This window comes from Saimiri boliviensis, chromosome 19 (assembly GCF_048565385.1).
Source record: "Saimiri boliviensis isolate mSaiBol1 chromosome 19, mSaiBol1.pri, whole genome shotgun sequence".
Classification (NCBI taxonomy): domain Eukaryota; kingdom Metazoa; phylum Chordata; class Mammalia; order Primates; family Cebidae; genus Saimiri; species Saimiri boliviensis.
Window position 1 is genome coordinate 2,579,750 of NC_133467.1, and position 22,520 is coordinate 2,602,269.

General features: G+C 38.4%; 1 long non-coding RNA gene across 1 annotated transcript in view; it reads right to left on the minus strand.

Annotated features, from left to right (window-relative positions):
- Window positions 1–22,520, minus strand: part of LOC141582253 (uncharacterized) — a 634,729-nt gene that overhangs the window by 467,915 nt on the left and 144,294 nt on the right. The window lies entirely within an intron of this gene.

Below are 22,520 nucleotides of genomic sequence, written 5' to 3' on the forward strand. Positions count from 1 at the left end.
TGTGGAGCATTAGTGAGTAACAAATCATAATTACCATCATGCGTCTCAGAAGGTTATTCCCCCAACACTTGAGAAAACCACAGCCCTTCTTCTCTAAAAAAGTCCAAACTCAGGTTGGCAAATTGTGTTGATAAATTAATGGAGAAAAGCTTCCACTGAGAATAAATTAAAAGCAGCCTTGAAAACACTCTATTATATATTCCTCTTGTAGCAAGCAACAGTACCTATCACTGTATTAGAATATGCTTCTCATTTTTCCTCACATTTACATACATTGTTCAAAGCTGTGAATGCTAATGACAATAAAACAAGTTCCTGCTTTTGCAGCATTTTAAGTTTTTTAAATATCAGTTAGTAACTTCAAAAAGAAAGAAGAACCTAGTGTAGGCATGCACGTATGAAAATATTTTCTTATACTTACAAAGTTAACACCATGTATACAGACTAAGTTTTGCTGCTTTATGATACAGAGTTATTAACTTGTACAGTAAGATCTGAACACATGGCAGGTGTAGATTTTGCATGCTAATATATTTACTTATTTTTTTTCTTCTCTGATATTCTCTCTAAAAGAGAAAGAATTAAGAGGAAATCATATGAGCAGCTAACTACTTCACACTTTAGATTCTCACTTCCACTTTCAAAATAAGAGCAACTCATATCATTGACAACGTTAATCGGAATGTAGGTTTACTGTTTTTCTCTTCCTTCAGCAATTTTCCATATTCCTAAAAAGTACCTCCTAGAGTGAAATAACACTTTAGATGAGCATGCCTGTTTATGTGTTAAAGACAGATGGAGAAGGAGAAAGAAGAGGGCTAATTAAAAGGAGATGGAAAATATATTGACATTTAAATGTGGTTTCCTTTCAAATGTTCATCCTACACCCCTTTCATTTGTACTGAGAGGAAGGAAGCAGCGGAGACATCCCTCTTTCACATCTAGTGTTTCCTAAGGGCTCACTAAAGGGTGGACAGTCAGCTTCTCCAACACGGGGGAGGAAAAAAACAAAAGTCTGGGAACGAAGGGTGAAAACTAACCAGGCAAGGTTAAGAAATTCGTGGCGATCTTTTCCTTTCACAGTTAAGAGCCAAAGGGTATTAATAATCTAATTTAGCCATTTATTGTCCTATGTTTATGGACACTGCACATTCCATTACCAGAGCCTCTTTTAGTGCTCAGGCTCCTGTGTGTGCACACCTATCACCTTACGAGTATGTGAAATACGTGACAGTGCTGAGACAGATATAAGGAAAAATGATAAACAGATAAACTGATGGATAAAATAGTGAGAGGTGAGAGAGAGAGACTTAAGGAAAGAGAATCGAAGTATTTAAGTAAGAGAAACAGCTTACTGTAAGCTGTGATAAGGTTTGGACAAAAAGATAATCATCTGAATGTAATAGCAAGATAAAGTTTTAATCTTATACTTCGGTATATTTTTAAAGAGTTTGTAACTAAATTTTAAAAAGGGGTGTAAAGTTGTATTGGGTGTATCATGAGAAATGTATGTATGTTTTCAGAAGGAGCTCTTACGCAGCTTCAGCTGAGGTTACAGTCTGTTCTTTCAAGTCACGTTGTGGTCAAAACCTGTGCTGATCTGACACACTAGCCAGTGTTGTCTATTACATAAACTGGTCTCTGGAATTCTAAAAACTAACTGAAAGTCAGGCAAGAATTGACTCCTTAGTGCCTATTCTATTTCTTCCTCTGCCCTACTTTTCAGCTAACTGCAAACCATTGTCTGTCTTGCAAACTGTTTTATAATATGTAAGAAATCCTGCAGTTGGATAGCAGAGGCTCAAAAAAACAAGTCAACAGCAAAAATTTTTTAACAAGATATAATCATCAGATTGTATTACTGCAAGGATATTTTCTCAAAGAATAATACGTCATTTCCCCATCATCAGTGTCTACAATATGTAAGGATGGTATGTATCATACCCTGATATTGCTGGAAATGAAATGCAGCAGCAGAGAAAAACTCCTCCTTGCCCTCCCAAATCACTTCCAAAAAACTAACCACCCCCCTTCAAGACACTCTATTACTCTGTTGGGTCAGGAGCACAGTTTTTAGTGCTTTCAGATTTGTCTCTGCTGTAGGGAAGTTCATTCACAGATGAGTTCCACACTACCATGTCTTGTGAGTGCAGTTATCTGTATCAACATCCCAATTCATTGTCAGCTACAGGATGATACGACTATATTCACCAGCCTTAAAGCTGAAACAAAGGGTTAAGAAAAGGAACAACTGAAAATCCCTGCATCTGATTCTCCTGCCATAAACCAGGTATTTTGGAAGGTGAGACACTAAAGTGCTATTTGATAAACTACTCTTACAGCTCATCAGAATGAGTGAATGCACCTTGCCAAGTTATTCCTGCCAAGTTATTCCTGGGGAATTACTGAATATCTCTTTGCCAGAACCATAGGCTAGAGCAATCACTGAGCGGGCAGCTAGGTAAAGGGAGAGTAGGTGAGTGAACAAGAGGGGGAGTGGACTGCAAGTAGAAACTGTATTCAACATCAATTCTTTTCTGTTCTGAACTTTCGCCCATTCTGGAAGCCAGATTTTGAGAAGAGATCTAGTAGGAGAACAATAAACAGAGTTGGAGTCCATGTTCTCCCATGTAAGCACAGTCCTGGGGATGCATGAAACTCGAGGAGGCATTTAAAGGCTCTTCCTGGCTAGTACACTGGCAATTTATTGTCCAACAATGATGAGCTTAATGAATTCATCCAAGTCATGCGTGTAGTATCATTTCAAATTTATTTTTATGAAATGCTTTGTTTCTTAAGATAGTTATCTCATTTTTCTCAGTACATATATTCCTTCTTAACACTCACGGCATCGACTGTCATCAGTATATAGGGTTATCAAGAGATTCCACTGACCACATGTAAAATGAGCAAACTAAGACTGCCCTTTGAAAAGTTCAACTTTCAAATTCCATTTAGCTGTCTCACAAATGAACACTCGTACACACTCAAACCCATACATATATAACCTTTACATCACCCTGTGGACAAAGCAACACCTACATTTTCCACCTAAACTCTTTGCAATGCACTCCACTAGATTATATGGGTATTAAAATGATCAGCAGAGAATCCCAGCTGTCTATATAGCATGCAACTTTATTCAACATGGGACTGCTGGCAGTTTAGGTAATTGTTAAGAGATTGAATTCTGGAGTCTGAAAACCCCAACTCCAGGATCTCCTCATATTACAGAAATTGGAACAAGATTTTTATATTCTTTGGGCCCCTTTTCCCTTATCTGTAAATTGGGGAACACAGCAATATCTACCTCATAGAGTGAATGTTAGGGTAAATGAGGTGATGAATACAAATGAGTTATGTGGATTCTGTTATTTAATATGTCCTTCCAAACATGAAGCGGCTGTGAATATATTTCTTATGGTGGAAAAAAACAATCTTTGCAATCAAGGAGACCTGACCTTCAATACCAGCTGACCAGTTAAGTGAGCATGTTACTTAAGCCTTCTCTAAATTTGCTTCCTTGTCTCTAAAATAGGGCTATCAATAACTATGCTATAAAGACTAAATATGAAGATATGCAAAGTACCACACAGCATCAGATTATATTATTATAATTCCACAAGACTAAAGAAATGAGCTGGCTACAGCGGCTGGCACCTGCAGTCCTAGCTACTCAGGAGGCTGCGATGGAAGAACTGTCTGACCCCAGGAGTTCAAAGCTGCCGTGAGCTATGATCCCACCACTGCACTCCAGCCTGAGAAACAGAGCAAGGCTTTATCTCTTTAAAAAAAAAAAAAAAGAAAGAAAGAAAAAAGAAAGCGAGAAAGAAATGGATACAGTAATCCAAACACGATTCCAGGTTCAGGCAAAACAAGGAGACGACTATAAACCATCTTATTTGCCGTCTGCAGGTTTGGAGTCAATCAGAAAATCTGGAAGTCATCTCCATTCTCACCTTCTACAGCACCAATGCTTGTCATTTCTACCTATAAATATCCGCTGAACCTGCCTCTTCATTTGTACCACGGCCACCTGGCACAGGCCCGTCATTTGGTTTTTCGGCCACTCTAACAGTCTCTCAGACTCAGTCTGGGCCATTCTCCATACAGTAGCTAGAATTATACTTTAAATAAAAACCCAGGCATGTCACACCCGTTTAAATCCCTTTAGCAACTTCCCATTGTCCTTGGGATAAAATCCAAATCTCTGAATGGGACCTCAGCCAGCATCGACTGCCTCACCCACCATTTCCCGAGTAGACTCGACGCCAAAGACTCTGAATGCATCACCCTCTTGGCTCCCAAATTTCATACAAGCTCTGACAAGAACACTGCCCTTCCTCTTTAACACAGCGACCCTGTACTCTCAGCTGAAATACCAGTTCCTCAAGGAGTCTTTTCCTGACTTCACTGGAGGCTCCGAATCCCCAAACCCCATCCCAAATGCCACAATGGCACCCTCTCTCTCTCCCACCACCACCTACAACAACCTTTATTTACATTGTCTTGGTAATTTTGTAAATGGAAAACTTATCTACAAAAACATAGATAGGTTCTGCAACCATGTGTGTCTCATGCACTCACACAGTGCCTGGCCCTTGGATGACGGGAAACATTTGTCAAATCAATGCATTCGAGTAACTGCACAGCTCAGCTGTGAGTTCTCTGTCATGGATGTACCTTGAGGAGAAATAAAAGAATTACATCCTAGTCTTTTAAAGATTTCTAACTTTGTTCTGAGTAGGAAAAAAACCAAACAGCTTCTAATTTGTGCCTTTTCCTAAAAAAGCATAAAAGAGAACAAATTTAATTGTGAGATTCGTCCTCTTTCCACTAACATTCAAAATCCCCTTCCACTGTTTCCTCACAGAGCAGCAACTCTGAGCTTTAAGCTAATACTTTTAGATGCAGAATCTATGACTTCCTGCAAGTTAGTAATGAGAAATGAATTTGAAAATAGATGTCCCATGGGCTCCACCTCCCACCACTCACATCAGCAGCTCGTGCATACGGAAGACTCCTTCCCTCCCCATAGTTCCCTGAGCCGAAACAAACAGGCTTTCTGCCAGCACCTGGAGCACAGCATTCCCCAGTCAGTGGCGGGAGGAGAGTGCCAAGGACTCCAGGCAGCCATCTGTGTCACCCAAGCTAAAATCCACCTCTGGAAAATACATAATAACATCCCCTTAGAGAAATATTAGATCTGCTTCACTGCTCTTTCTGGCATATTCTATCCCACTCTGTCCTCCTGTGTCCCTAGATGCCAGGATCACAAACCTTTTCTCTCAGCAGGAAAGCATGCAAGTCAAATGCCATCAGAATCACTTTGTGTTTCCCTGCAGAGGGGAAAGGAGGGCTCCTTGCCCGTGAAAAAGTTATCCCTTCCTAATGGAATGGAGTGACTTTTCAAAGGTCACGAAGCAGCATGCAGTTAGGGGTCATAACACACAGCTAACAACCTGTGGAAAGGAATAAGCCTGGGCAGTCCCTTGCACGGTTGCAGGTCCACTTTCATGTTTCTGCCATGATCCGGGAGACATCCTCACACTGCGGCTGAGCCTGGCCCCTGGTGCACCAGCAGATGGCCTGGCTGCCTCTACAGCTTTCCTTACGCAGAAACGGCACTATTTCAAATAATATATATATATATTTTTTTCTTCATTTTAAAATCCAAAGGATTGTAAAGACCTTTTGTCTGCAGTAAAGCACTGATGACACTAGCATAAATCTAACTTGAAAGAAGCCTGCTTCTTGGACTTTTCACCTCCCATCCCCACCTCCTCTGGCCAACCCTTGGAAAAGCGCTCTTCCGAAAAGATGCATGTTGCGGAGCTTTTCCTGAATAGCACGACTAGGAGGAGGAAATGGCATTTTCACAATGTCAATGATAAAAGCCGAGGTGAGAAAACTCGGAAAATTCTGGCAGTTTTTCACATTTACTTCAACAGAGAAGGAAGTCCAAACTAGATCTCTACCAGCCAGAAAGAACTATTATCTGGAAAGTATTTGTTAGTACTAGGAACATGAAATGTCTATTTGTGAACTACTAATGTTTATTAGGTATGTTTCACACTGCTCTATATTATTAATTTATACTTCATTTCCTGGGTTACTATGTTTTTTGTTTTAGCTTTATAGATTTTTAAAGAACTGATTATATAGTTTTTAAGTTAATTAGGTCACTTCGTAATACTAGACTATAAAAGACTTTTTGAAAACAATAAATGAAAACACTTCTTATGTACAGTGACAATCAAGTAAGTAAATCATTTAACGATTTGTTGGAAAGAATACCAAGTGTGACCATCAGTTATTTTTTTATAGTTGCACAGGTTGCTAAACACAGAAAGAGAGAAATGGAATATATTAACCCATTCATGTGCTCTGAGAAGAAATTCACTTACTCCCATAAGAGAGCATACTATTTAGCTAAATTTATACTAAACACATTTTGGGGTGTCTGCCTAAACCATGGCCCCTACTTTAGAAACTGTCCCCATCTATAGGCCTCCCTGAAAGTGTGAATCTGGACACCTGAATTTTTATTACAGGACCCTGACCTCATAGACACAGTGACTGAACTAGGACTGGGAATCTTAAGAGTCGCACGCACAAGCTGGAGTCAGTTCTCTACCAAGAGTTCCAACGTATTGAAGACACACAGAGATAGAAGATATGGCATATGCACACATACTTGGAGACTGAGGTAATAATTTGAGTCACATTAGTTCTGATGGGTAAACAGAGAAACCCAATCATCAAAGATATGTAGAAGAATGGTACAGGTATCAAGAGAAAAGCAGAGACTGGAAAACACATTCTTTGAAAAGGACAGCAAGATGGGAAGAACGGCTTCTCAGTTCCCAGACCCAGGGATCCAAGTATAATGACAGCCACATTCCACACCCCTGTGTTCCAGGACACAGCGATGCTTCCTTGTCTTGAAGCATCCCTTTCTTCCCCAATAAATTACTCCTCCATTTAAGCTAGGTTGAATGAATTCTTCTTGCTTGCAAACAATCCCTGGTTAAAGTAGCGCACACACATACACACAGGCACACATGCACACATACACATTCTTCCGTATTAAGTGAACACTTTCCTGAATGAAGCTGTTTTTTGAAAATCAAACAGCACGTAAAGAAAAATTCAAGTTAGATGCAAATTGGTACTGATAATTGACAACATTGCCCTAACAGAGTAAAAGAAATTTAAAAAAGTAAAATTTTTTCTTTTATCATTGATAATAATTAAACATTAGTGGGTTATATAACACAAAGATGGATCTCATAGTGTTATTATAAACAAGCTCACTGTATAGGAGAAAAATCTGATATGCAGCGTTTGATGATTCCTGAGCTGTATCCAATTACAGACTACCAAGGTAACATCACTGAACAGGGCATTGAGAAGAGATGTGCTCATCAGCTCTCACAAAGCTCAGGCGAGCCAGATCCATCACACACTGGCGGATTCAGGAAAAGAATACTGCATGTCAAAATTACTAAACTAAAAAATACTGGTTGAGTCAATCCACTTATCAGAGAAGTGGAGTATTTAGCCCATGGTGACACAGCAAGGGCAGAGCCTGACTTCCAATCGTAGTAGCTAGATTCAGACAATCGTGGGAGTACCACACATATCCTGCTACATCAGTCAATTCAGGCTGCTAGCACAAACTACCGAGACTGGGTGCTTAAACAACTACCATGAATTTCTCACACTTCTGAGAGCTGCAAAGTTAAAGATTACGGCACCAGAAGATCCAGTATCTGCTGAGGGCACTCTCGTTGGTTTGCAGATAATCTTCTCATTGCATCCTCACATAAAAGGAAAAGAAACATCTTGTGTTCACTTCCTCTTTTGTAAGGGCAGAAACCAATCATAAGGACCCCAACCTCATGACTTAATTAAGTACTGAAAGCCCAACCTCCTAATACCATCATATTAAATGTCAGGATTTCACCCTAGGAATTTAGGAAGAACAGAAACATTCAGTCCATAACACCTATTGAGTCTTTATATCTGTATCTTCCTTTGGGTAAACCCCATCCTACTCTTGAAATTATTAACTAAGGAAGAGCAAAATAAGGCCAGGCACGGTGGCTCATGCCTGTAATTCCAGCACTTTGGGAGGCCAAGACAGGTGGATCCTGAGGTAAGGAGATAGAGACCATCCTGGCCAACATGGCAAAACCCCATCTCTACTAAAAATACAAACAACGTATTATCTGGGCATGGTGGCACGTGCCTGTAATCCCAGCTACTCAGGAGGCCAACACAGGAGAACAGCTTGAACCAGGGATTCAGAGGTTGCAGTAAGCCAAGATAGTGCCACTGAACACTAGCCTAGTGACAGAGTGAGACTCTATCTTAAAAAATAAGAGTCAAATAAACCAAATACGCCTCGTATTCGATAGTCAACAGCTTTTAATTTTTATAAGATCCTGTATCAAAGTCCAAAAACACTGAAGCCAATTGCAGGGTAATCAAGATCCTAAAAATAAATACATGGTAGTTTATCAATTACTAATTATTTTATTAAGTATAATTTATGCTCGTCTCCCTACCATCCCTTTACACTTCAATAAATTCATAGCATTCTACGTATTTATCACAAAATAAGTAATTGGCATTGGTGAGCATATCATGCTTTTCCGGTATTTTAGGCTTGGGGGTACGTGGACAGGTTATACAGGTATACTCGTGCCACAGGAGTGTGTTGTACAGATTTTGTCACCCAGGTACTAAGCCTAGTACCCAATAATTATTTTTTCTGCTCCTCTCCCTCCTCGCACCCCTCACCCCACACCCTACACCCTCAAGTAGGCCCTTATCTGATTTCTTGTGTTTGAAAGCTCCCATCATTTAGCTCCTACTTGTGAGAACACGCAGCATTTGCTTTTGTTTCTTCATGAATTTGCTAAGGACAATGGCCTCCAGCTCAATCCTGCTCCTGCAAGATACATGCGTATTGTTTTTTAAACATAGTCTTCTTTTCCAGAAACTATTCTCACATTTCTAATTTTTAAAAACTCAATCTTTAAATCCCAGAAAAATGTTGCATTCACAAATCTTGCTCAAACTCCTCAGACTAAGGCTATCGTATATTCCTGATTTAAAGAGACTTTTTACAGGTATATTACAGCTGTTACCACAGGTGGTGGTCATTTTCTGTTTACACATCTGACTTTCCAATTAAACCTTAAATCTCAATGTCTAACACAGTACCTGACAGAGAATGGGTGTTCTACAAATGTTTATTGAATAAAAGAATGAACCTGTTGATTGAAAAAAAATCTGATGTTCTACAAGGAAAACAATCAAGTATTTTTCAAGCATAAATGAATAGTGCTGGGATAAATCACTGTAAATCAAAAACAAAAATGACTGATTTGCTTTTTCCAATTAAGTAAACTTAGAAAACAAGGTAGAAGAACCTTCACTACAAGTACTATATGATCGTACTTAGTATTCCCAGAATCATCAGTGCTTCTGACAGCTAACCATCTAACAATACCACACAGCTTGTATTCACAAGGCTGCTGACTAAAACACAGTTACCACTAAAGGGGCTTCTCTAATGCAGGGGGAAAAGTTGTCTGGTAACCTTTATGCCAAGAAAAAATTAAATTCACTTAAAGCTTTAAAACGATAAAGATGGCTGGGCACGGAGGCTCACGCCTGTAATCCCAGCACTTTGGGAGGCCCAGGTGGACGGATCACGAGGTCAAGAGATCGAGACCATCCTGGCCAACGTGATGAAACCCCATCTCTACTAAAAATACAAAAATTAGCTGGGCATGGTGGCACGGGCCTGTAGCCCCAGCTACTCGGAGGCTGAAGCAGAAGAATTGCTTGAACCCAGGATGCAGAGGTTACAGTGAACTAAGATCATGCCACTGCACTCCAGCCTAGTGACAGAGTGAGATTCAGTCTCTCAAAAAAAAAAAAAAAAAAAAGACATCACCTTTTAATAGTGACAGCTACTATTCTACAATTTTACAAACTAGTTTTCCTAATATTCTATAAAAGTTTGTGTTTGTATGGGAAGGGAGTAAACAAAAATCGTAACATAGTTAAAAATGAGAAAAATCTTGTCACAGTTACTACTTGCCACCCTCTTTAAAAATCAGCCTCCCAGAAACTAACTTGCTCTAGGGAACCTTGAACAGGGGCCTTCTTACAATTCAGAAGCCCTTTAACATCTTCGCATGTTGTCCCACCGTACTGCATCCTATTCCTCCTCCTTTCACTGCTATCCTCGGACAAAATGCAGAAGTTTGCAGTAAGTACCGGAGGACGTGATGATGGACTTGCCGCCGTCCCAAAAGGAACTGCTTCTAGCTATTCAGATTCACTTGTGACCTTGGGAAAGTCAATTTACTCTGGGCATCAAGTGACCAATATTAAAACAGGAATTACTGTCGTGACACCTTTATTAATGAGTTTGATTAAAATAACTGAGCACCCTGTGTAAAAAAACACGAAGTTTGTCTTTGCAGCCCAAAATTGCTGCTAGGAACTAGATGTGCTTCTGATTTAAAGTGGTCAGAGTTTTGAATTAGCCTATAATGTTATTGGCAGAATATTCTAATCGGGGACGGATAACTGTCGTAGATACAAATAAACACATCTTTGCAATTGCCTGTTTATAGCTTAATATATACATCAGAAAAAACTCAACTGATGTATTTCTACTGTCTTTCATTTGTTACATGTGGAGCTCCCTAGTTCATATTTTCCTGATCTGAGGGGGGAAGAAAAAAAACCATGTCTCAGAAGTGGGAAACTTGTTCCATAAAAAAGCAGATATGAAATGTTTTCATTTTTATAAACGACTTGCCTGTACTGTTCTCTATGATACATTAAATGGCTCCTCTGTTGTGAAAAACTTACCAGCTGAACCTACAAGCCTGCAGTATTGCCCAATATAAACAGTCATTCGAGGGAATGAAAAAAAGTCATTCCATCTTTTCTCTAATCTTTATGCTTCCTTCTCTGCCCCCTTTCCATTTTCAACATAGAATGCACTTTGGACTATCAGTCTTAGCTCTTCCATAATGCAGTACTTCTTTCCAGGCAATTCCATGCATTTCAACTGAGAGGAAATGAGACAGTGCACCACCAGCTGATTAGCTGCCTATCAATATATTTAGATCGGCTTAATTTTTCTCAAATAATTCTGAAACATTAAAAAAGCCCTGTGTGAAGCTTCTAACCTCAATCCCTTAAGAAGAGCAGGAGAAACACCTTTCTATCCGTTTTCCGGACGCGTAAGGCAAAGCCAGCCCTAATTCAAGCTAATAAAAGCGCTGCAAGCATGTGAAAAGCTAGAAGGCGAGAAAACTCGGTCAGGCAAGTTTGATTTTTGAAGCTATAGAAAATTTCAACAACTTAGTGGCCTAATAAAATGCCTGCCATCAGGACTGTGTTTATGTCCTTGAAAATGCATTTTGTGATGACACAGATAGTTTCTGTACTTGTAATTGTATCTATGCTTCCACCCAGCTTTGTCAAGACATTTTTTTCTAAATTCCCAAACACTGCTTGGATCAATAGCAGCTCAGTATCATTCATGATTAGTGCAGAAGTGTTCCTTCACTTTTATGGACTCTTAAGGCTGACACAGATTAGAAGGTTAAATTTAACCCTATTAACACATAACAGGAATTAAGATCTTACACTGCAAATTCAGGCTGTACCATTCCCCCACTGGACTCCTGATACTCTTCACTCTTTTCCTCCCTCGCTGTGTCACCGTTACATTTTTGTGACTGTTCAAAAATTCTCCGTTTTTCTCAGCTCCATACATATCCTCTTACGTTTAGTTGAGACTTCACCTTGACCTTTTAAAAGGTGTAGTTCATCTACCAGCGGATTAACTGCCTATCAATATATTTAGATCAGCTTAGTTTTTTTCAAATAGTTCCAAAATATTGAAAAAGCTTTTGTGTGAAGCTTCTGAGCTATTTACATTTTTAATCTATGTACACATGTTTCTATACATTTAGCCATCCTACCTTCCTGTCCTTCCACTGCAGAATTTGCCTTCTAGGGAATAAAGCCTAGTCTGATCCTTTTTGCACATTTTCTGAAATCTTGCTTATTCAGGTTATTCTCTCATTCGATCTTTAAGTTTTTTCCTCGTTCTTTCGTTTTCTTATTAGACCCAGGCCCAATTCTGTAGCCTCAATTCTCTTCCCTGACCTTGATGTAAAGTCACTATTTTTTTCTATGCTTTATTGCATTTGATCCCATTTTTAATTACAAAAGTAGCTGTTTTTCACTTCAAGATTAAAAAACAAAAAATCTTAAAAACAAAAAAAGATCAACTGATACCATACCACTCAATGATAAATGGTGTCATTATTTTAAGGTGTCCAAAAATCTGTATGCAAAGATATATCGAATGAAATTGGTCATTTATATGGTTCTGCTGTGTCCTACACAATCGGATAATGGCCTTTCTTGTTGAAACTCTCTCCTCCTCGAATCATTTCCAAGATGTTACAATCCCAAGTTCACCTCTACTATTCTTACTCTTCTCTTCTGCCCCCTCCGTCCTTCCTTCTTTCATACATACAGGAAGCCCTCCTTTGAGTGCTCACCTTTTCCCTGTATTTCCTTCCTAAATTAACAGTTCTGCCCACTCTCACTGATAGCCATTACCTGTTTACATTTTTCCCAAATCTGGATCTCCAGCCGAGCCTCTCCGTGCATTTCCTGTTTCTTCCTAGACAGATTTACCCTTAGGTTCCACTGGTAACAAAAGACTAACAATTAAACCCTGGCTCTACTTATGTCTTTTCAACTGGCTCTTCTTTCTGAATTTCCTACTGCTGTGACATCTCCATCAATTTTACAAGTTGAAATTTTCAGTTTGCGTTTAAATTTCACCCAGCAATCACCAGGAGCACGGGCTTTTCCCTGAACCCCTCCTGGGCACGGTTGTGTTACCTGCTACCTCCTCCTCCTCTTTTCCTGCACCTTTATCAGCGGAGGGAACATCAAAAGCCCCGTGTCCTGGGTAAGTGTGTATCTCAAGCCTATCTGGGATTAACTGAACTCATTCGATGGCAAGGTTATTCTTCTGAGTCTGTCTTCTGTGCTCACCGTCCTCGATTTCCCACAAGCTGGTGTGAAAGAATGGCTGAAGTCCAGTAAGAGGATTATAGAAATTCTGAGATTAGACCAGGTACAGTGAGTGGTTCACACCTGTAATTCCAACTCTTTAGAGGCCAAGGCAAGTGGATCACTTGAGATCAAGAGTTCAAGACCAGCCTTGCCATCATGGTGAAACCCTGTTTGTACTAAAAATACGAAATACAAAAATAAAAAAATTAGCCAAGCATGGTGGTGTGTGCCTGCAGTGCCAGCTACTTGGGAGGCTGAGGCAGGAGAATCCTATGAACCCGGGAGGTGGAGGTTGCAGTGAGCCAAGATCATGTCACTATTGCTCTAGCCTAGGAGACAGAATGAGACACTCTCAAAAAAAAAAAAAAAATTAAAATCCTGAGATTCCCTCAATTCTCAGTTTGAAGCTCAAAGCAACAGGAACAATAGTAACGAGGCTATGTGAACCCTAGGGAGTAATTCTGTTCTAGTTTGTTTTTCAGTTTGATGTTGATTTTTGCTTTTCTGTCAAAGTCAGAAAAAGAAGAGAGGCCCCTCAGTGTGAGGAGAGAACAGCAGCAGGGTTGACACTAATGACCGTCCTGGCAACGGGACTACTGAAGGCAGCTGCCGGGGTGCAGAGAACGTGACAGCGCTAGAAACTGCAGCGACAGCCCTGGCAGGAGAGTCAGCACTGGCACAGGTGGCAGTAGCGTTGGCAAAGCAGCAGTGTGAAATATGCAGGAGGCAATGAAGATACTGGCAGTGGCCGGGCCAAAGGTAGCGCTGGTGGTAGAGACAGCAGCACACTGACACCCTGTGCAACAACCCGGGTCTGTAACAGGACATGCAGTCCCACCACAACAGAGTAACAGGTTCTTCCGAGTAGAATTCACCACTTCTGAGTGTTTCCTGAAACACAGGCAGCACACTTTCCCAGCCCCAGATAGCACGCAGGGACACCAACAAGCAAACGAAAGGGACGCTGAGCTTTCAGAACATTAGAGCTGGCACAGGATTTCCAGGGCATAAAGCCAATCTTCTTCAAAAGGAGAAGTCAATTAAGATGTGGAAGTTAAAGGCCACATTTAACACGAGATGGATACGGCATACTTTCATCACAGTGCAGACACGGAGCTTTACTATTTGAATCTACAGTAAGGCAGGTTCGAGATGGACCAACATACACCACCCCTCCCATGGAACTGGCTTGGTACAAGAATATTCCATAGGCTCCAGTTTTCTGAACATAGCTTTTTCTTTACAAATCCTTTCATAAATATTCAGGAGACGGAGTTCATTGACAATCCCCCCCAGATGTGAAGCTAATTAGCTGCTGATACCTAAGCTTAGCGTTTAGCTCTCTCAGACCAAAAAGGATTCTTTTAAAGGTGTTTGTTTTGAATGTAAAAGATAAACTGGAAAGACGTATGGATTAAGACCTCAAAATTGTCCTCTCAAAGGGTTCTCTTCTTTTTATCACAAGACAAAGGAGATAAATTGGAAAAATCAAACTATTTGGGTAGTGAAGGAAGGAGTCCTTGAAAAATCCAGTATTTCTCATTGTTTTTTCAAGCTGTCAGCATTTTAAGCTGCTAATTTTCCCCCCATAGATTTTAAATAAGCTCATCAAAAACCAAGGAAGCCGAAAACTTTAATAACTCAGAGAACAGATTATTTTTCTTAAAGGACTGTATTCCACTCACTGGGCTTTATTTCTCTATTGTGTATTATTTCAACACAAAATGTGGTCTCTTTGGGCGCTAAGCTATGGTTGCAGGTTTGCATTGCTATTTGTACTTAATCCCAAAAAAACTCCTCAAGAAATTGCTGTAACATGTCAAGAATGCATTGCAGGGAAAAAGAAAGCCATTCACATGGGATGCCAATTTGTTTCCATTTAAAATAACATGATTTTGTTCAATGATTGCCATTGTGACCTCTTCCATACCTCCCCTTAGGGCAACCTCAGTGAGGACCAAGGAAAGATATGCTTTGCAACCATGTGCATGTGCTTTCATTTGAGGATAAAATTCGGAGAATCATTAGCTTGTTTTCACTTTAGTCTTCTCATGTAAGAAGAGTTCTTCTTAAAGACCCTAAACTGAACCCCACAGACAGTGTAAGTTCTATGAAAATTTAATCAATGCGGTTTGAGTTTAAGGAAAGTGCAGCTTCAAATCAGTGAGAGGGTGTTTCTTAATAAACCCAGAGTGTTTTCTCTTTATACAAGGACATTAAACCAAGAAAACCAACTACTTACCCCTCTCTTATGATTCTATACATCTCATAATATACAATGAATGTCTTGTATGAGAACTTCAGTGATCACCCCCAATCAATACAACTAGAAAAAAGCTTTAAAGATCAGAAAAGCCACCAAAACTGCTTAAGCCATAGAAATTAACCAGTTAACTGATTTTTTTCCCCACTAACTACCACTTACGTAGGGTCATATAGCAGTAGAGTCAGAAAACTCAGTCCCTTTAAAAATGAACATTTACACACACCAAAATTCCTGGGTCTTTGCAACTCAAAGTATGTATCATTCTATCGCAAGGGAGTTACGCTTTGATCCTGCCGTTCTCCCACTAAACACTCAGCTGCAGGACAGCACCCGAAATCTATAAATCTGGCAGCGAGCACAATCGTTTCACATCAGTGAGGGTTTTCTAGATGTCAGCGAAAATAGGTTCATAAGAACTTTTCTAGTTTTGTCAAATATTTTATCCTATTTACTTTATTTGGATAATTGAGAACCACGTCTGCTACCAGCAAATTAATGTACTATGGTAGAACGTAAAACAAAACTTTAAAGTCCCCTGCCATCATTAATTCCATTCTCTGTAATGCTTTTAATTTTTAAGAGTTTGGGGTCCTTTGTGTTTTACAGCAACACAGATCTGTCAAAATAAACTTGAAAATTTTTACAGCACACGTGGTAGGAGGAACAGATTTTTGTTCACCTACATGGAGCTGGCATCAAGAATTAATGATGCACAATTTGTTGGATGATTTACATTCTCAATAGTTTTTTAGTCTTCATTTAATAACATGCTGTAGGTGTACCTGTCCTCTTAAACAAATCTCTTTCTAAATGCTGTAGGGGATGTCGCACCTGCTCAAGTAGGAGATATAGTGCCTCTAAGATAGACAGATATCCAGGAGGGGATATAAAAAGGAAAAAAGACAGAAGAAAAGACAAAAGGCAGATGACAAAGGAGAGGCGGCTTCAAGAATAGATGTTAGACTGATTACAACCTCAAGGAGACTCATGCTTTTTATTACGATCATAATTCGTGGATTTTTAAATAATTAAATTTGCCCTTTTCTCCATTTGCTCTTATTCTGTTAGAGTCCTACTTTGTCACAAATTCCAAGTTACACTACTTCAGCCTTGAAAGTTGGTACAATTACTTTAAAAAGATGAATACTAAAACCTAAGATGTTTAGATTTTTTTAACAGACATATATCTAAATGGTGGTTTACTTCTTCAAATTGTTCATCCAGGGGAGATGCTAGGTTTACTCTACCACTGCAAGCAGTACTCCAAACTTCTTTTAAATTGCCCTTTGGCATTGCCTTTGAGGCTCACACCATATGCCTTTTAATATTCTCAGTGGAAGCAAATTTTCATCTTTTGAAGTTATCCTGTGAATAAATTTGGAAATCCTGTTGGATGATATTTGGAGTCTTTCAAAAGATTTAATTTAGGTCTCTGTAAGAAATTACAGACTTAGCTTTTATGAAGCATAAACTATCTGAAGCCTGGATACAAAAATAAGTAGAGATTCCAGAAGAGCTTGTTGTCTGGAGAAAGAGAAAGAAATACAAATAGATCATTTCCCCATTAGGCATACAGGGCTGGGACTCCTGGAACTCAGAGGGCTACTTAGTTCAATGTGAAGGTTTCCTGGGGATGAAGATACTTAAACTGAGACTTAAGAGATGAATAGAAATTAGACAGATGAAAAAGAGCAGAAAGGACATTCTAAGCACACACAAAAAAATTGTATAATTAAAGGCACCTTGATAGGTGGTTAAAAATATATATATATATTTAGAACCACGACAGCATAAAAGGCCAAGGGTGATGAGGACAGAGTACAGTACACCAGAGGAGCGAGCAGGGCTGCCTCGTGGTGTATGGGGTCCCCCAATCCTTTTAAGTATCTCTTCCTCAGGTGTTCTAAGGGTAGGCCAGGGAATAAGATCAGAACTGCACTTTGAATAGCTCTCTCTGAAATGATTATTTCCTTCTATCTACATATAGGAAGAATATCACAAAAAAATAATGAAAGCAATTAAAAGGCACTTAGAATATGAAAGCAGCAGAACATACTCCCTGATTTTATTTGAGAAGAATTGCATGTTTACACTGTGAGAACAGACAGGGACTAGGAGTGAAGCACATTTGGTACAGAGACAGAAAAGAGATCGTGAAGAGAGTTCCATCCGGCAGATTTGAATGCTTCAAGGTCAAAGAAACCAACCACAGCCAGAAAGACGTGAGCCATCCAGGAAAAACTCAGCCGTCACGCTGCGGAACACTCACTTAGAAAGAGATATAAAGGGTACTACAGCCTTCTCATTCGGTTTCAGCAAACCTAAGAGACAACTAAGAAATGTCTGCTAATAATATTAAGCATCCACACTCAAAACTAGAACACAGGCTAGTATAGAATGGAGTTGAAATTAAAAAATAAGAACTGCACCAGAATAAAAGATATTTCTCTGAGATTTAAAAGGGTGTCACCAACTCCCTAGTGAAGAAATATTAGATGCTAATGCCAGTAACATTTTGCACATTATTTCAAGTTTGCTGAATTTCATATTCGTGCATGCATATATGTATCCATGCTCTAGTTACCTATAGAATGTACAGCTGAACATTCAAGTAATATCTTGTTGTCTATCAGTTTTTACATACTTGCAAAGTAACTTTTCACATTAGTGTATTGGGCTGACCCCATAGGCCAGACAGACATTGGAAATACCTGTTTTTAGATTCTACACAAAGTGTTTCTAAACTGCTGAATCCAAAAATAAGGGAAACTCTGGACGGTGAATACACACATCACAAAGCAGTTTCACAAAGAGCTTCCAAATCGTTTTTTTCATGAGATATTTATCTTTTCACCATTTAGATTCTTATCTCCCCTTAGGAACTCTGGAGGTGACGCCAAGTTTACAAATACTCCCCAAGTCCACTCATCTACGCACATGTTTGTTCCTTTTCCATCGTGAGCTGAAACGGCACCTCTAGATCTATCAACACAATAAACTCCAAACAAAATTGTGAGATTCTGGTGGCCAAAGGGGCACACTAAGCAAGTACCCTTACACAGAGTATCTGCCCAGGCTGCAGCTCACTACAGAATGCAGGTTGCATGCCTGAACATCACCTCTGCCTCAGTATCCTACAGTTTGGGGTAGCACGCCTGGAGAATGAAGAACAGAGTATAAAAATAAAGATCTGGCTAACATATCTCAATTATAAGCAATATTCCTAATTGTTGTAAAATTTTAGGGATTGATTTTGGTGTAGCCATTATTTAATACCTTTTTAACAGGATTTGTGCAGGAAAACACACCAAAAGCACTTTATTTTAGAAGACGATCTCATAGGTATTAGGGAGCCAAATAGTTTCTATTAATACATATAAAATTAGAAAAATCTGTATTTTCAAGTTACTTAATCAGTATTTTCATACATACAATGATAGGATATGAATCCACTTCAGGTATTACTTGTGTATTTTATAATGATACATGAGCAAAATGTCTCTAGGAAATCAAATGAAGAATAAAAGGTGCAATGGTGTCACACTTTGCACTGAGCTATATTTAACATAAAAGACTTTCAAAAAATCTATGTCAGTTCATCTCTATGACTGATTTAAGGAAAATGCATTATAAAAATTTGAAAAGATAATCGCTCAGCAAGAAGAAACTATCTGCATACACACATGTGCACACACTCTGTAAGTTTAACTAGCCATGAAAAAAAGTGTTACCAGAAACGAGGAGGCCATACAGGCACAGAAAGATAATCAACATGTTTCAGCCCAATGCCCCAAGAGAGTTTAATACCAATAGACTCTTTCTAAAAGACATTTTACAGGCAGAAGAAAAATATAAACCTCCTACTAGTATCTGAGATGTAATAGGAAACTCAAAAATATGTGGATAAGTCAACAAAACAAAATTGTCTGAATAAGATAGTAGTAACAATCCCTGAAGAGTGAGGTTAAAAAAAAAAAAACAAAATAGAAATAAAATACAGACCAATCTAGGACATGTATCAGGATCAGGGAAATCTCAGTTAAAGTGTCAAACATGGTCTTAGCCAGGTGTGGTGGCTCACGCCTGTAATCCCACAACAAAGGGAGGCCGAGGTGGGAAAATAACTTGAGCCCAGGAGTTCAAGACCAGCCTGGGCAGCATAGTGAGACTCTGTCTCCACAAAAAAAAAAAAAAAAAAAAAAAAAAACAATTAAGTGCCACAGTCTTATCTCTGGATGCGTAAGATTAAACATATTGATTAACGTTTCGCTTCAGTAAGTTCAAGTGTACTTGTACTTTTATCTCAAGTAAATACTGTAAGAACGGGAAAGGAGTAGATAAATCACATGCTATTGAAGGGGGAGAAATAGAATGAGAGAAAACATCTATCTAAATATGGTTTAAAAAGACCAAAATATTGTAGAGTATTAAGAACAGAATAAGATGTTGGAATAGAAAAATGTTAACAATACAAATATAAACAAAAAAGCTGATGCATCTGCATATACAGCTAACAAAATACACTTAAAATTAGTAACCAGTAATAGATGCAAAACATGCATAATAATCAAATAGTCTGGAGAACGTAACAACAGTAGGCAGAAGGATACCGTCACATGAAACACAGAAAATGGAACCGACAGAACGAAAACAAAAACACAGAGAAGTTCTCCTTTGTAGTGGGAATCTAAGCAGACATCATTAGTGACAAACCAAACCAAAAAAAGAAAAGCAGAAAAGATACAGAACAATCAGCTTAACGCATGCTCTGCAAAATGTGTAAACACATATATACAGCTATATATGAATATATGAATATAACCCAAAACAAAAGATTGCATATTATTTGGAAACTTCTAATGGTTGATGAGTCAATAAAAATGTATAAGGATAGTGCTAGGGACTGAATTGTACCCCCATAAAATTCGTATGTTGAATCCCTAACCCCCAGTGTGATAGTATTCACAGATGGCACCTTTGGGAGGTAAACAGGTTTTGATGAGGTCGAGGTCATGACGGTGGGACTTTCATGATGGGACTAGCGCCCTTCAAAGTACAAACACCACGGCACTCGTTCCCTGCATCTGCCATGTGAGAACACAGCAAGACGGCGGCTTTGCTGCTACCCTACTTGGTTCATCAGCCCATCTACGGTATTTTCTTATGATACCCTAGCAAACTAAGAAAGATAAAAAATATTTATAACAGAATAAAATTCTATATGTCAAAATATTTGGGATGTAACTAAGGCAGTATCCAGTTAAGTGCCTTATCATGTTAAATGTTTATATCAGATAATTAAAAGACTACATTAATTAGCAGCCGAGCATTCAAATTGAAAACGAGAAGAGGATTACAGAATTTCTCAGAAGAAAACAAAGTACAAATAAACTATATTCAGAAATTAAAAATGGACATTAGAAACCTGTGGAAAGATTAAATATATTTATGTTTTTCTGCCAATAAATTTGAAAATCAAGATTAAATGCTCATAGTCCTAGAAGTAACTCACCTAAATTCAATCAAGACAAAGATAAAGTTGTTATAAACATTAAAGAGTTAGCTTGAGAGTATAATTTATATTATCACAAAAAGGCCAAGAGTATGTTCCATGATTTCTGCTGAATGTTTCAACAACACAACGTACCAATTGTAACATTTATCACACACAAATAACTTCAAAATATAGATAGAAAACACTTCCAAATCATTTCATGCATTTTATACAACTGTTGGTTTTACCCCAGGAATGCAAATTTAATTCAACATTAGGGTGTCATTTAGGTAGTTCACAACATTTATAGATTAAAGAAGAAATATCACTTCATTATCTACGTGGAAGCAGAAAAAAATCATTTAATTATTGAACATTCATTAGTTATAATTATAAACAGAAAGAACCCGACAGAGGGTATCTTTTTTTTTAAAGTTCAAAGATCTAGAACAAGGTAGGATTCCCATTACCGCTTGTGTTCAACATTTGACTGGAAGTCCTAGCCACAAAAAGACAACTTCAAAGTGGTGTAAGTATCAGAAAAGATAAATCTAAACTGTCACATAAGTAAAGGATGACACGACTGCCCAAAGAAAAAAGATCCAAAAACTCAATGGAAAAATTATTAGACATGGAAGAGGTTAGCTGGTGTGTGGATAGTAACTAATTTTTTAAAAGTTAAATCAATTTCTTTACCACACCCACAAAAACTGTATTATTTACATTTTAACAGTTTTGTTGGGGTGTAAGTAAGATACAAAGAACTGCACATACGTAAGGTACACAACAGGACAAGTCTGGACAGATGCAGACACCTGTGGCGCCATTGTCACCGTCGAGGCCATACACATTTCCATCACCTCCCAACCCACCCTCGTGTCTCTGGGTTTTTTGGGGTGAAAACACTCAACATGGGTTGTACCCTCCTAATAAATTTTGAAGTGTACAACATTGCATTGTTCTGTAGGCACTACGTTGCTCAGTAGATCTCTAGAGCTTATCCAACCAGCGTAACTGAAACTTCATGCCCATTCAATAGCTCCACATTACCCTACCCACTAATAAAACCACTACTGTATTCTCTACTTCTGTGCAGCTGACTTGTATAAATACCTTAGATAAACAGAATATGGAATTTACACTTTTGGAACAATGTTTACTCTAGCATCAAAAATATAAAGCAGAAATGAAAACAAAATGAAGACACTAAAAAAAATAGAACTTTATTATTTTCAATAATAGAAAGCTATGTAAAAGCTTTTTTAGCAAAAATGGATAAACTACGGGTTGAGATATAATACACAATTTTATAAATATGTCAATACTATCCAAAGTGATCATAGATTCATTCAAATCCTAATCAAAATTCCAACTTCATTCTTGTGGAATTTGAAATAACTCTTAAAACTCATAAGGAAATACAAAAGGCCAAAAAGGTTTTAAATGCAATTAAAGAAAAAGCCCATCTTTAAAATTTTTTAATTATGTTTATAATTTGTTATATGCCTTATATGACACATAATATACAGTAATAAATCTTTTAAATTTATATCTAAATAATTATTTGGAGGGCACATGTAAAATATTTTAACTAATATAGGTTTAAAAGACCCAGCCTGG